Source organism: Salvia miltiorrhiza, chromosome 5 (genome assembly GCF_028751815.1).
Source record: "Salvia miltiorrhiza cultivar Shanhuang (shh) chromosome 5, IMPLAD_Smil_shh, whole genome shotgun sequence".
In the NCBI taxonomy this organism is placed as follows: domain Eukaryota; kingdom Viridiplantae; phylum Streptophyta; class Magnoliopsida; order Lamiales; family Lamiaceae; genus Salvia; species Salvia miltiorrhiza.
The window spans coordinates 51,423,206-51,435,969 of NC_080391.1; the positions used below are offsets into that span (position 1 = coordinate 51,423,206).

At 36.7% G+C, this 12,764-nt stretch overlaps 1 pseudogene; it reads right to left on the reverse strand.

The window, feature by feature from the left end:
• Positions 1–427: 427 nt before the first annotated feature.
• LOC131026096 (transmembrane 9 superfamily member 9-like) lies at positions 428–10,843 on the reverse strand (annotated as a pseudogene).
• Positions 10,844–12,764: the final 1,921 nt, after the last annotated feature.

Consider the following 12,764-nt stretch of genomic DNA (forward strand, 5'->3'; position numbering starts at 1 on the left):
GTTGAAATTATACATCGAAATTTGCTAAAAGTTCAAATATTAATTTTATTTATTAATTCTAAAACACTGTTTAATAAACGAAGGTATGAAGTTCGTCTTTTGAAATATTGTGATATTATGATTATATTTTCACCTTTAAAATGAGTACTCGATCTTCAATTTGTTTCGTTCGTCAAGGAATTGACATATAGAGCACAAATAATTTAGTAATATGTGGTGATATTATTTCAATATTCCAAAAATCACATAAAAATTGTAAAATGAATGAAAGTTTGTGCATTAATTTTTCCTTGTAGAAGAGCCCATTTATTGATATCAAGTTTCACTTTTGAAGCCTATTATTGCCTACAAAAAACTAGAACAGGAAATCACAGAGGACCACTCTGTGTGTGTTTAGACTTTAGACTCCTCTGTGCAACAAAAAAGCTTCTCAAAAGAGAGAGAAAGAGATATATATGTAACCTTTGAGCAATTTACAAACTCCATGTAGTCCATTATACAAAAATTCAAGAAAAAATAAAGAAAGAAGTACAAGTAGAAGTAGTTGATATATCATTCACTTCCAAAATTTGGTGGCATCTTCCCTTATGAAATCATTCACATCAACACTCTGTATCCTAATTTCTGCTTCCGCTGCTACACAATCAATCAAATCAATCGATCTTCACAGAAGAATAAATGAGCCTCGTAAACCAGAAGCAAGCGTAGAAGCCGATGGCGCCCGTCAGCACGAAGAAGGCGTACGACGCGATCAGCATGTATCCCGAAGTAGAGAGCCCCTGACACCAGCTTCGTGATGTCGAGCTTCGTGAAGAAGTAGAACACCGCGTAGAGGAAGAGGTACATTGCCGATGATCCCGACTGTTAGGTACGATCGCCACCACCACAGATAATCCTCACTGCACAGCTGGAAGTAGCAGAGCACGACGGTGATCTCCGCACACGTGACGAGGAGGATGACGAAGACGATGAAGAGGAAGCCGAAGATGTAGTAGAACTGGTTCAGCCAGATGGAGGTCAGTATGAAGAAGAGCTCGATGAAGACCGCCCCGAACGGGAGGATGCCCCCGATCAGGATCGAGAAGATCGGGTTCATGTACCACGCCTGCTCCGGGATCTGCCTCGGGATCTTGTTCGTCTTCACGGGGTCCTCGATCGCCGGCTTCTTGAATCCGATGTAGCTGCCCAAGAAGACGAGCGGAACTGATATGCCGAACCAGAGGAAGACCAAGGCGAACATCGTCCCGAACGGCACTGCTCCGGAGGACTTCTCGCCCCAGATGAGGGCGTTGAGGATGAAGAAGGCGGCAAACGCCGTGGCCGGGAAGAGTAACGCTGTGTTGATGGCGATCCTCTTCCACTCCATCCCTTTGAACATCTTGTAGAGACGGGCGGCAGAGTAACCCGCGAAGATCCCCATGAAAGCCCAGAGCAATAGCATGGCCGTCATGAGGCCGCCTCTGTTAGAAGGGGAAAGGAATCCGAGGACGGCGAAGATCATGGTGACGACGACCATTCCGAGAAACTGCACGCCCGTTCCAACGTAGACGCAGAGCAGGTCCGAGTTGCTTGGGGCCCTGAACACGTCAGCGTGGACCAGTTTCCATCCAGTTTCTTCCTGGGCCTCCTCGTGGGTCTCAAGCTCGTTATACCTGGAGATGTCTCGATAAAGTGTTCGCAGCATTATCATCGCGACCATACCCGAGAGGAAGAGGACAATCATCAGAGAATTCACTATGGAGAACCAATGGATTTGATCGTCGGCCATCAGAAGATACGTGTCCCATCTCGATGCCCATTTCACGTCGCTCTCCTGCGTTACAGCCGTAGGGTTACTATGTATAGAGAGCATTATACATGTTGATCAAGAATCGTGGATAACATAAGAAAAGACACGACCGACTGTATACTAAGCTTGTTACCTGAAATGTGACATCATAAGTGAATATCACTTCTTGCTTATCTTCAACCTCTTGTGGTGAGCTTGAAGAGGTTACTATACGTTGGGCGTGTGGATCACATGTCGTTCAGCCGTGTGTTTTCAGTCCATTTTCCTTCATATTCGTGCTTGACACTAAAGAATGAGACACTGACGTTTCAAACAAAATAGAATGAGATGACGGAAATGGCGGGAAATGGACTAATGTTCTTAAGAACCTTACCTAAATGGTGTGACTTCAAAGCCTACGATCCTCGATGTATAGGTTTGTGGATCCTTGTGATACTTGACAACGAAGTTCAAGTGGTTGTGGATAAAATACTTCTCTTCCTTGCTCTGCATAAGAAAAGATGAGTTTAGAGAAAGACACCTTGTGCAGAAAACATTCGATGCAGTTTCCAAAAGGACGAAGCTAGCTTACACCAGCGTATTGCCCTTTTAGCCCGACGTGGAAACCCAACTGGTAGATTGGAGGACCTTCTTGTTCCAATCTTGGAATCGGCACCACTAAAGGAAGATTATCTAAGATCCTGCAGCACGTAACATTGAAAATATTAATCAAGAGATAAGTTTAAACAAATCTATACTCTTAACATGACTCGAGAAATTTGTTTCTGTCCATTGCCATCAACACAACTACATACATGTTGACATGGTATTCGTCTTCGATTTTTTCCTTGAATGCTTTTGCAGTCTTGGGATCAAGTACAAGTCGACAAAGAACGTTGCACAGCTGTGGCTCCCTCATCCTAAACTGTAACATGATCATGCAACAAGAGAAGGTTAAGGACCGAGAAAAAGGCCAAATAGGCAATACGTCACCAAAATAATTACACCAACCACGTAAGGGGAATTCTCGATGCGATCTCCACGAAGTACTTCTCCAAGATTCTCTCTACTGTCGATTATAGTATGTGGGCGGCAGTAAGGGATAGAATAGTATGAATAAGGAAGTTGAGTCTTTATAGAAGTCAATTTGTTCACTTTCACGCTCAATGGATCTCCCTGCGAGCCATTAAACGATAGAACAAAAATGTAACACATCCAAACCCGAGCACAATATGTGTCAAGAAAGAAAATGAAGATCACTTTCTGGAATAAAAGGTGCATATATAACAGTACAACCTCAAAAATCTAATATCTAAAGTAAAAGTCAATTATCTCCCCTATTTAAGCATGGACATGCAACATTTATCCTATATTTATATATGGAAAATAAGATGCATGACAATTTGATCGAGCTACACGCATAGATGAATAAAGTCCAAGACCTAACGGTAACAGACAAAATGCTACTATCGTGGAGCTTAGCTTTTCAGTTCTTGATAACAAAGTGGCATATTGCATATTATGTCACTAAACATGAATATGATATCCCGACATAAATGCTCCAAATATCATCCTCTTTGCTCACACACAATTTTCACTATCCATTCTTTCTTCGTGGTACCATCTAACTCATACCTTCCTTGATATCAAATGGACTGCAAACAAACGAAAAGGAGAGCAAAGACTAGGAAAATTCTCACTAAAATGAAAGGTAATCACGAAAATGTATTTTTGAATATCATCAATTCACTACCTTGTGATCCAAAGAAAAAGTTCACCGGCCCCTTCTTTCATAACCATTTAGCCAGTGAATAGCTAGCATACATTGAATCCTAATCTTATGCTCTACTTTAGCTAGCCAGTAAATAGCTATCACACCTACATATACGTTCCATCGAGGCATAAATTGAATACAATACGAGTAGCTCACGCCTAATCATTTTCGAATCCTCCTCTAATGCTCTAAACTATATTCTTAGTATATGCAAACCAACACTTTCCCCAGCAACACACCTTCTACAGGAAACATACTCTCAATCAAACATATAACCCAATCTCGCGTAAAATTGCTTCGTGGCATCTCGGAAACAAAATGCCTAATCCACATTCTTCACTAGCAATACCACTGCTATGCAATACATATGGGCATAAATCAGTATCAGATCTTACCACATCTCCATGCAATCAAATTCCCATATCAAAAACTAGATTTGGGATACACCCATTTCGGATTATCAATCCCAAAAGAAGATGAAAACAAAGAAACAGATAAAATTATTAAAATCTCAGGATCTTTTCAACGGAATGCAGATCAAGGAACACATCAACCATAAATATCTCACATGGAACCCCAAGAAATCAGCATTTAGATGATCCAATAACCAAATTCCAGATTACCAACAATCAGTAAACCCCTAAAAAATTCAAATAGAACAATTAGGGAGACCTTTTCGAAGTCTTCGGGAGCAACACCGGGTAGATAGAAGCTCCGGGCATCATCGGAGAAGAGAAGAATGCAGATTACTGCGGGGATCAAAACTGTGCGAATGGATTGAGAGCTCTTCCCATTGCGAAATCAAGCAATCACGCTGTGGTTTCTAGATCTCCAGAGAGGGGGAGAGAGAATGGAAGATGTTATTTATCTGAATTTGAAGATTGTCGGTTGCTGTGGGTAGTTGCACTATCACTTCTCAGCCTAAAACACAGATTGTTTTTCCCTTTAAATAAATAAAGCTGCATTCTTTAGATTATATTAATCTGATTCGTATTTAGCATATAACATAATCTCACATCCCCTTAGGCAAAGAAATCCTCGTTACAAATTTTTAAATAAACTTTTTAGATATGTGATATCATAAACCACAATTAGTCATTACAAATTTTATGAAGAATGGTAGTATGTTGCATGCGAGTAGAAGATCAGAATTAATTCATAGAATGATAACACTCATTTTTAGTACAATTTATTGCAACATAGATTAATTATTACGCATTGAATTGAATATCCATAATAATACAATTTCTTTTTGACGTTTAAACTAGGAATTAAAGAATTTTGGAAATTCAAGTACCTCAAAACATCACTCTCTCTAGTATGTTCTCGAAGGTATGAATGCTGTGTGATGCAGGTGGTTTACCTACTTCCCAAAACCATTAATTCCCATTTCTCTTAATTCAGTTATTTATTTATACTATATCATTCATTTATTATTCTTGATGCTCCATTCAAATTTCATTATGTTTACAGTTGAGATCTCTCATCTCACGTTTGAATTTCACATTTGTATTGCTAGATGGAGTACTACGTCGAGTAAAATTAATTCTCTTCATCCCACTTTTTAGTATCCATTTTTTTTATCATCTCATATTTTGATATTCATTTATATTTTTAATAAAAGTAGGTGGACCCTTACTCCACTTTAATTATTTTAACATTCACACAAAAAATAAGACCCTTATTTCACTTAAAAATTAAAATACACCCAACCACTTTATTAAAACCCGTCCACTCTCAAATGAATACTAAAACTTGAGATAGAGGGATTATGATGTATCTCATCTAATGTATAAGAACATCTTCAATGGACGGTTCTAGCATTGAATCGAGCTGCCCGCCTAGAGTCGCACCACCGTTCGCGCATCGGGCCAGTTCGAAGCAGAGTCGTAGGGGAGAATCGGGTGCGAATGTCTAGAGCCGCACCATCGCTGGCCCACCAGGCCAGTTGGAAGCGGGGCCGTAGGGGAGAATTGGGTGCAAAGGTATTTATGTGGGGCGCGTGCAATGCACTCGCCTCACTTCATTTTTTTTAGTGTAATACATATTATAGAGAAGCTTATACCTTTAGATGTGAGATACATACAAAATCAATTTCATGTAGCTTTTTTTTTAGATTTTAGAGAAACATACACTTTTCGATGTAGGATACAATACAAAATCAATTTCATACAGCTTATCTTTTTATAGTGTATTGCACATTGTAGAGAAGCATACACTTTTCGATGTGGAATACATACAAAATCAACTTAATGTAGCTTCTCTTTTTATAGTGCGCTACACATTGTAGAGAAGCATATACTTTATGATGTGGGATATACAATACAAAACCAAAATTTTCAATTCTTTTAATTTTTTTACTTCATTTTTTATATTATTTTTTTATTTTAAAATTCTAAACCTTTTCAAATCTTTTTAATATAATTTTTTTATTTCAATTATTGTAATTCTAAAACTTTATGTTTGATAAACAAATTTATTTTTGTTAGAGTCAATGTTGACTCTGACAATGTTGGGTTGAATGTTGATAATATTCTGTTGTCAACATTTCGAAATTTGCTTTGAAGCTGAATTTTGACTCTCCATTAGTATTTGTAAATATTTAATCTTTACACTCATTTTACGTTTTATCATTTTTTGGTTGTGGAATAAAGGTTTGTGGTGGTTGACCACATTTTTTTTTTTGATAAATTTATAACATTAAATAAAGAAATTAAAAGGCCGCGCCACATGAGATTCGAACCCAAGATCTTTGGCTTTAGGCATTAACCCCTTATCGCTTGGCCAACACACGCACACAGTTGACCACGTTTTTAATAAGTGGAATGGTGGTTAATCATGGTCCAAAGTAGATTGCAGTTTTTTCCTATTTTTCAGGATCCGTGATCTTTTCAACCAACATTCGTGGCGGGTCGACTGACAATTTTTTGAGAGAGATTGCAGCGATTATAGAGAGCTTCTGGAAGTGGGAAGTGATGTAAACTAACCACGACTTAGAAGTCTATAAAGCAACAAGAAGCCTCTATCATTCGTACATTTTGGAAATGTATTTTCATCGACCTAACATTCGCTCACAGCCAACTCATCATTTGGTTCTGCTGCAAACATGACACCGATTCTTCAAGTATTGCTTTGACGGAAGAGTCTTAGGCAGCCAATCTGTAAAGGCTTACTCTGTATTGACGGGAGGTCAAGGACAAGGACTGAAGATCGAGGACATTGGAGCATAGCAGAATGATTTTTGTTCGATTAACATTAGGTTTTTCGTCTGTTTGCTTTTTGTGTTGAGTCAACATTCTAGTGCAGTTTATAGATAAGTGGATTAATTTTAGGCAGCCAATCTGTAAAGGTTGATCACCAAAGATATCTTATTCTGTACCGTATAATGTTGATGATCAATTGATCATAGTGAATTTAGCCATGAGGCACTCACGAGTTGTATTTATATAATCCGTGAAAAAATTTTCTTGTGTGTTTTTTTGAATCTGTTGCATGTTTTCTTGAATGCTGTCAACATTCTTGCTAACATTACTCTTACGAATTCACAATGTTACTTATGGTAATTCAGGGCATTAAGCTCTTTCAATTTTAAAGTTTAATATTTATTTTAATTATTGTATTTTATTTTGATTAATATAATGTTGAAATTAATTTTTAATGAAATATTATATTCAACAATTGAAGAATTAAAACGAATTAAAATATAAATGAGAAATTTAGAGTAAATGCATTGGAGAGTAGATGCTCTAAGTCGGGGACCCCCTCCTTAGAGGCTGACTTAGAGCCAATGCATTGAGGATGCTCTAAGTTAACTTTTACTCCTTTCGTTCTATTACAAATGTCCCACTTTTCATAATAGGATATCTCATTTCTTTTTTGACAATATATTCTCTCTCCTCTCTATATTTAATATTTAAATAATTTTCACCAATCCACTTTATCTACTAATTATACATTTCTTAATCTTCATGTCCAAAAGTAATTAGACATTTTTAATGGGACGGATGGAGTAATATACAATAACTATACAAAGAATAAAGAAAAAAAAAGTATGAAGAATAAAGCCAAAAATAAAATAGTACTCCCAACTCCAAAAACAAAAAGGGAAAGAAAAAACAAAATTTAGCATATAAAAAATATACTCCAAAAAAAAAAATCTTAGAAATTAACTAACATATTATAATAAAAATAATTGAATATATTGTGAGTGGAGAATGAGTCCCACTTAAAAAGTACTTTTTTCCGTCCCAACATTGATGGTTTATTTCTTTTGGACACGAGTATTTAGGATAACAAAATAATAATGTAAAAATATGTAAAAGCGTGTGAAGGTCATATTATTCGTAATGTAAAATTATTATAAAAATAAAAAATATGCTATTATATTTGGGATAACTCAATAAGAAAAATATTCCATTAATAATAGCACCGAATGAGTAACATTAAGGGTTAATTGCATATAATATCACGAACTTCGACTGAAATCCATTTTCCCCACCATCTTTAAAAATTTCATATTTTATCAAATACTTTAACATTTGTTCAATTTCCCCACAATTTTTTTCTCCCCTCAAATCGGAATCTACGTGGCTGATGATGTGGCTCGCCGGCACACGCCATTCCGGCAAATGCTACGTGGCGTCGATTAGGTTAATTGCATAATTTCATATAATATCACGAACTTTGCCCTAAATTCATTTTCCCCACGATCTTTAAAAATTCAATTTTTTATCAAATACTTTTACATTTGTTCAATTTTCCCATGATTTTTTTCTCCATTATTGTTGTATTGTTGAGCTCATATTGTGAACTTGCCAATAGTAACATGAAACTAGAATCAAAGAGGAAACATAATTCAACCAGTTAGAAGTGCTTAGAACATGTATTGTGCCATTAGTTCCACCAAAAATTCAAACTGCCAATGTTCACCAAAAAACATATTTTTGTCCTATTATATTCATTCCACAACTACTTAGCTAGCTATGGTAGGAATCAACCAATTTGATTAAAAGAACTCAAATATGTGATTCTATCACACCAGTACACCACCAACAATAGACGTATTTTCTGGCGAAGCACCAGGCCAACGACGACGAAGCACAGGCCATCAATCAATAGTAGATGTGGGCGAAGCACCGGCACCAAAAATCAGCGGCAGCAATCGGCGAACACGTTCGAAAGACTAGAAACAAGAAGCAATCAGCGCCAACAGTCGGCGAGCAATGGGCACTACTGGTTTGGAATCGGCGAGCAATCGGCGAAATGAAGCAATCGGTGAGAGGAACCCTTCGACCAAAGGTGGTGGAAAGGAAACAAACAGTTTCTTTCTTCCACCAAAAGAAATTAAAAGCAATAAAGGTTTTTTTTATTATTATTATTTAGTGTTATATATGTAATTTGAAATTGATATATATTCCAGGTTAGAGTTATGTGTAAAATTAAATCTACGTCACTGTTATGTCATTTTTTCGGTCATCGAAAAAAAAATCGTTGGAAAATTGAACAAATGTCAAAGTATTTGATAAAAAATGAAATTTTTAAAGATCGTGGGGAAAATGAATTTTAGGCAAAGTTCGTGATATTATATGCAATTAACCCTAACATTAATAATGCTAATTATTATTTTTTATTATTGATAAATTATACTCCCTCCGTCCGCCAAGATTATGTCACAATTATTATATCGGACGTCTGCCAAAATTACGTCACTTTCCTTTTATGGCAATGGTCCCACCATCCTCTTTAATATTTTATCCTTACTAACACTCTTTATTTACAAAAAAATCAACCCATTATTATTATTGATAAATTATACTCCCTCCGTCTGCCAAGATTATGTCACAAATTATTATATCGGACGTCCGCCAAAATTACGTCACTTTTTTTTTATGGCAATGATCCCACCATCCTCTTTAATATATTATCCTTACTAACACTCTTCATTTACAAAAAATCAACCAAAAATTCAATCTCAACCACACATAAAGAAATTTTGACAGACCACATCATGGTGGATTCGAACCTAAGACCTCATGCCTTGCGCATTGATCACCTACCACTAGGTCAACTCACACATATATTAATAATGATAATTAATTGCATTATGAGTAAAGAAAGAGATCCACGTGATATAAAGTTTTCAAAAAGGAAAATGTTGTGGTTTGTCGGATTGAGAATGTGCGAAATACACAAAGTAAACAACGATCAAGAACACCAAAATTATGTGGTTCGATCTTTCGATCTACGTCCACGGAGTAACCAAGAATTTCACTACTAGATCACTCAAACAATTTACAAGTTACAGTAATGAAAATAAAAAACAAGAAAAATCGAAAGAGTAAGCTATCTAAATCACCAAATAAGAAGCTCAATTTCACTCTCTTTCTATCTCTATTTTGCTAAACAAACTGTAACAAATCAAATCACAATACAGCTGGGAAAGTAAGGAATTTATATGTGAGAGAAGAAGAATGAACCTAGACGCATATTCTGAAAGCAGATACAAGAGCGCAACTTTGAACTCAGCTGAAAACTAACTCCAACTAATTATGATATAACCTTGCTTAGCAGCCCACTTAATGTTCTAATATTACATATTAGTCCTTCAAGTTTATACCACAAGCAGACACACCACAAATCTCCACCTTGTCTGGATGAGAGTAGAAACTCCAGCTCTTTAATAACTACAAGCACAATTATTGAAAACTAACATTACTCTCTTCAAGAAAGTTCATACCAATAAGCATGCAACATTTTTTAAACTTGGCAGGAGATAAAGCTTTTGTAAGCATATCAGAAGCATTTTCATCAGTCGAAATTTTCTTTACCTGCACAGCACCCTTTTCAACAACATCTCTCACAAAATGCATTCTAACATCAATATGCTTCGACCTTTCATGGAAAACCTGGTGTTTGACTAAATGTATAACACTTTGGCTATCACACATAATAGTAACACAATCTTGTTCAATACCCAATTCCTGCAGCATACCTCTTAACCAAATTCCTTTCTTTACAGCTTCGGTGATCGCTATATATTCTGCCTCTGTGGTTGAAAGAGCAACCACAGATTGTAATGTTGATTTCCAACTGATAGCTGATCCATATAAGGAGAAAACAAAACCAGACTGAGATTTTCTGGTATCCACACTACCTGCATAGTCAGAATTAGTAAATCCCAACAAAATAGGCTCAAACTTATGAGCTCCACCTTGAAACAGAATTCCTAAGTCAGCTGTAGCTTTTAGGTATCTGAGAACTCCTTTCAGAGCATGCCAATGATTCTTTCCTGGGTTAGCCATGAATCTGCTAACTACACTTACTACATGAGCAAGGTCTGGTCTGGTACATAACATAAGCATACATTATACTACCCACCACATTTGCATAAGGAATACAGCTCATTTCCTTAATCTCCTCATTAGTCTTAGGACTTTGTTTACTAGACAGTTTAATATGGTTTGCTAAAGGTATGCTAACAGCCTTAGACTCATTCATATTAAACTTAGCTAAGACTTTCTTGATATAGTCAGTTTGAACTAACATTAGACTCTTCTGGGCTCTATTTCTTTTTATGTCCATGCCTAGGATTCTCCTAGCATTACCCAAGTCTTTCATGTCAAACTCAGAGCCTAAAGCTCTCTTAACCTTGTCAATTTCTGAACTAGATCTACCAGCTATAAGCATATCATCTACATATAGCAATAGATACACCATATCAGATTCACTAATCTCCTTAAGATAAACACACCTATCATGGAGAGTCCTTTTAAAACCAATGCTTATCATAAACTCATCAAACCTTTTATTCCATTGTCTAGGACTCTGCTTCAATCCATATAGAGATTTTCTAAGTAAACATACTAGATTCTCACTGCCTAAGACCTCAAACCCCTCAGGTTGGTACATATAGATTGTTTCCTCTAGTTCACCATTTAGAAAAGCAGTCTTTACATCCATCTGCTGCAATTCTAAATCCATTTGAGCAGCAAGAGCAAGAAGGATCCTTATGGAACAGTGTTTTACTACGGGTGAAAAAATCTCATTAAAATCTACACCCTCTTGTTGAGTAAAACCCCTAGCTACCAGTCTAGCTTTGTATCTAATGGTTTCAGATCCCTTATAAACCTCTATTTTCTTCTTATAAAGCCATTTACAACTAACACATTTTTTGTTCTTTGGTTTTTCAACTAAAACCCAGGTTTTGTTTTTCATAAGGGACTCTATTTCCTCTTCCATAGCTTTAATCCAATTATCACTCTCTGCACAACTGATAGCTTCTTTATAATTCCTAGGTTCCCTATAGTTTATCTCTTCGGCAACAGCAAAAGCAAAACTAACATGGTCTGCTTCAGAGAACCTAGCAGGTGGTTTTATGACTCTTCTTACCCTATCTCTAGCAAGATGGTATTCACTAAGATCATCATTATCTTGAATACTATCCTCCACCTCCACCTTAACTCTAGGGATTTGGGTTTTAAGAGCAGATTGGTCTTCTACTTCAGGCAGATCACTGCTCTGATCAGTTTCTACAGAGACTTTTGGGGTCTTGGTTTGGACAATAGGCTGAGCTTTAAAAGGCATAATGTTCTCTTTGAACACAACATCCCTACTTATTAAAGCTTTCCCTTTACCAGGTTCTATACACCACACCTTATACCCCTTAACACCTACAGGATAACCTAGCATAGCACACTTAAGGGCTCTAGGTTCTAGTTTATCTTGCCTAATGTGCATATAGGCTAAACAACCAAAACTCCCGAGGTTTGAGTAATCCACAGGTCTACCAATCCACATTTCTTCAGGTGTTTTGAACTCAATAGCAGCAGAGGGACACCTATTAATCAAATAGGCAGCAGTGGTGACAGCCTCACCCCAAAATTTAGCAGGCATTCCTGAGCTAGATAACATACACCTAACTCTCTCTAGAAGTGTCCTATTCATCCTCTCTACTATCCCATTCTGTTGTGGGTTACCTGGGACTGATTTATGTCTCTTAATCCCTCTATCTTTGCAATAGCTTTGGAATTTTTCTGAGGTGAACTCAAGCCCATTGTCTGTTATAAGACACCTTAGCTTGCATCATTTCTCTGTCTCAACTTCACTGCACCATTCAACAAATTTATCAAACGCATCTGATTTATGTTTTAAAACATACACCCATACCTTTCTTGAGTAATCATTAATTAATGAGATAAAATAGGACCCTCCACCTATAGTGGT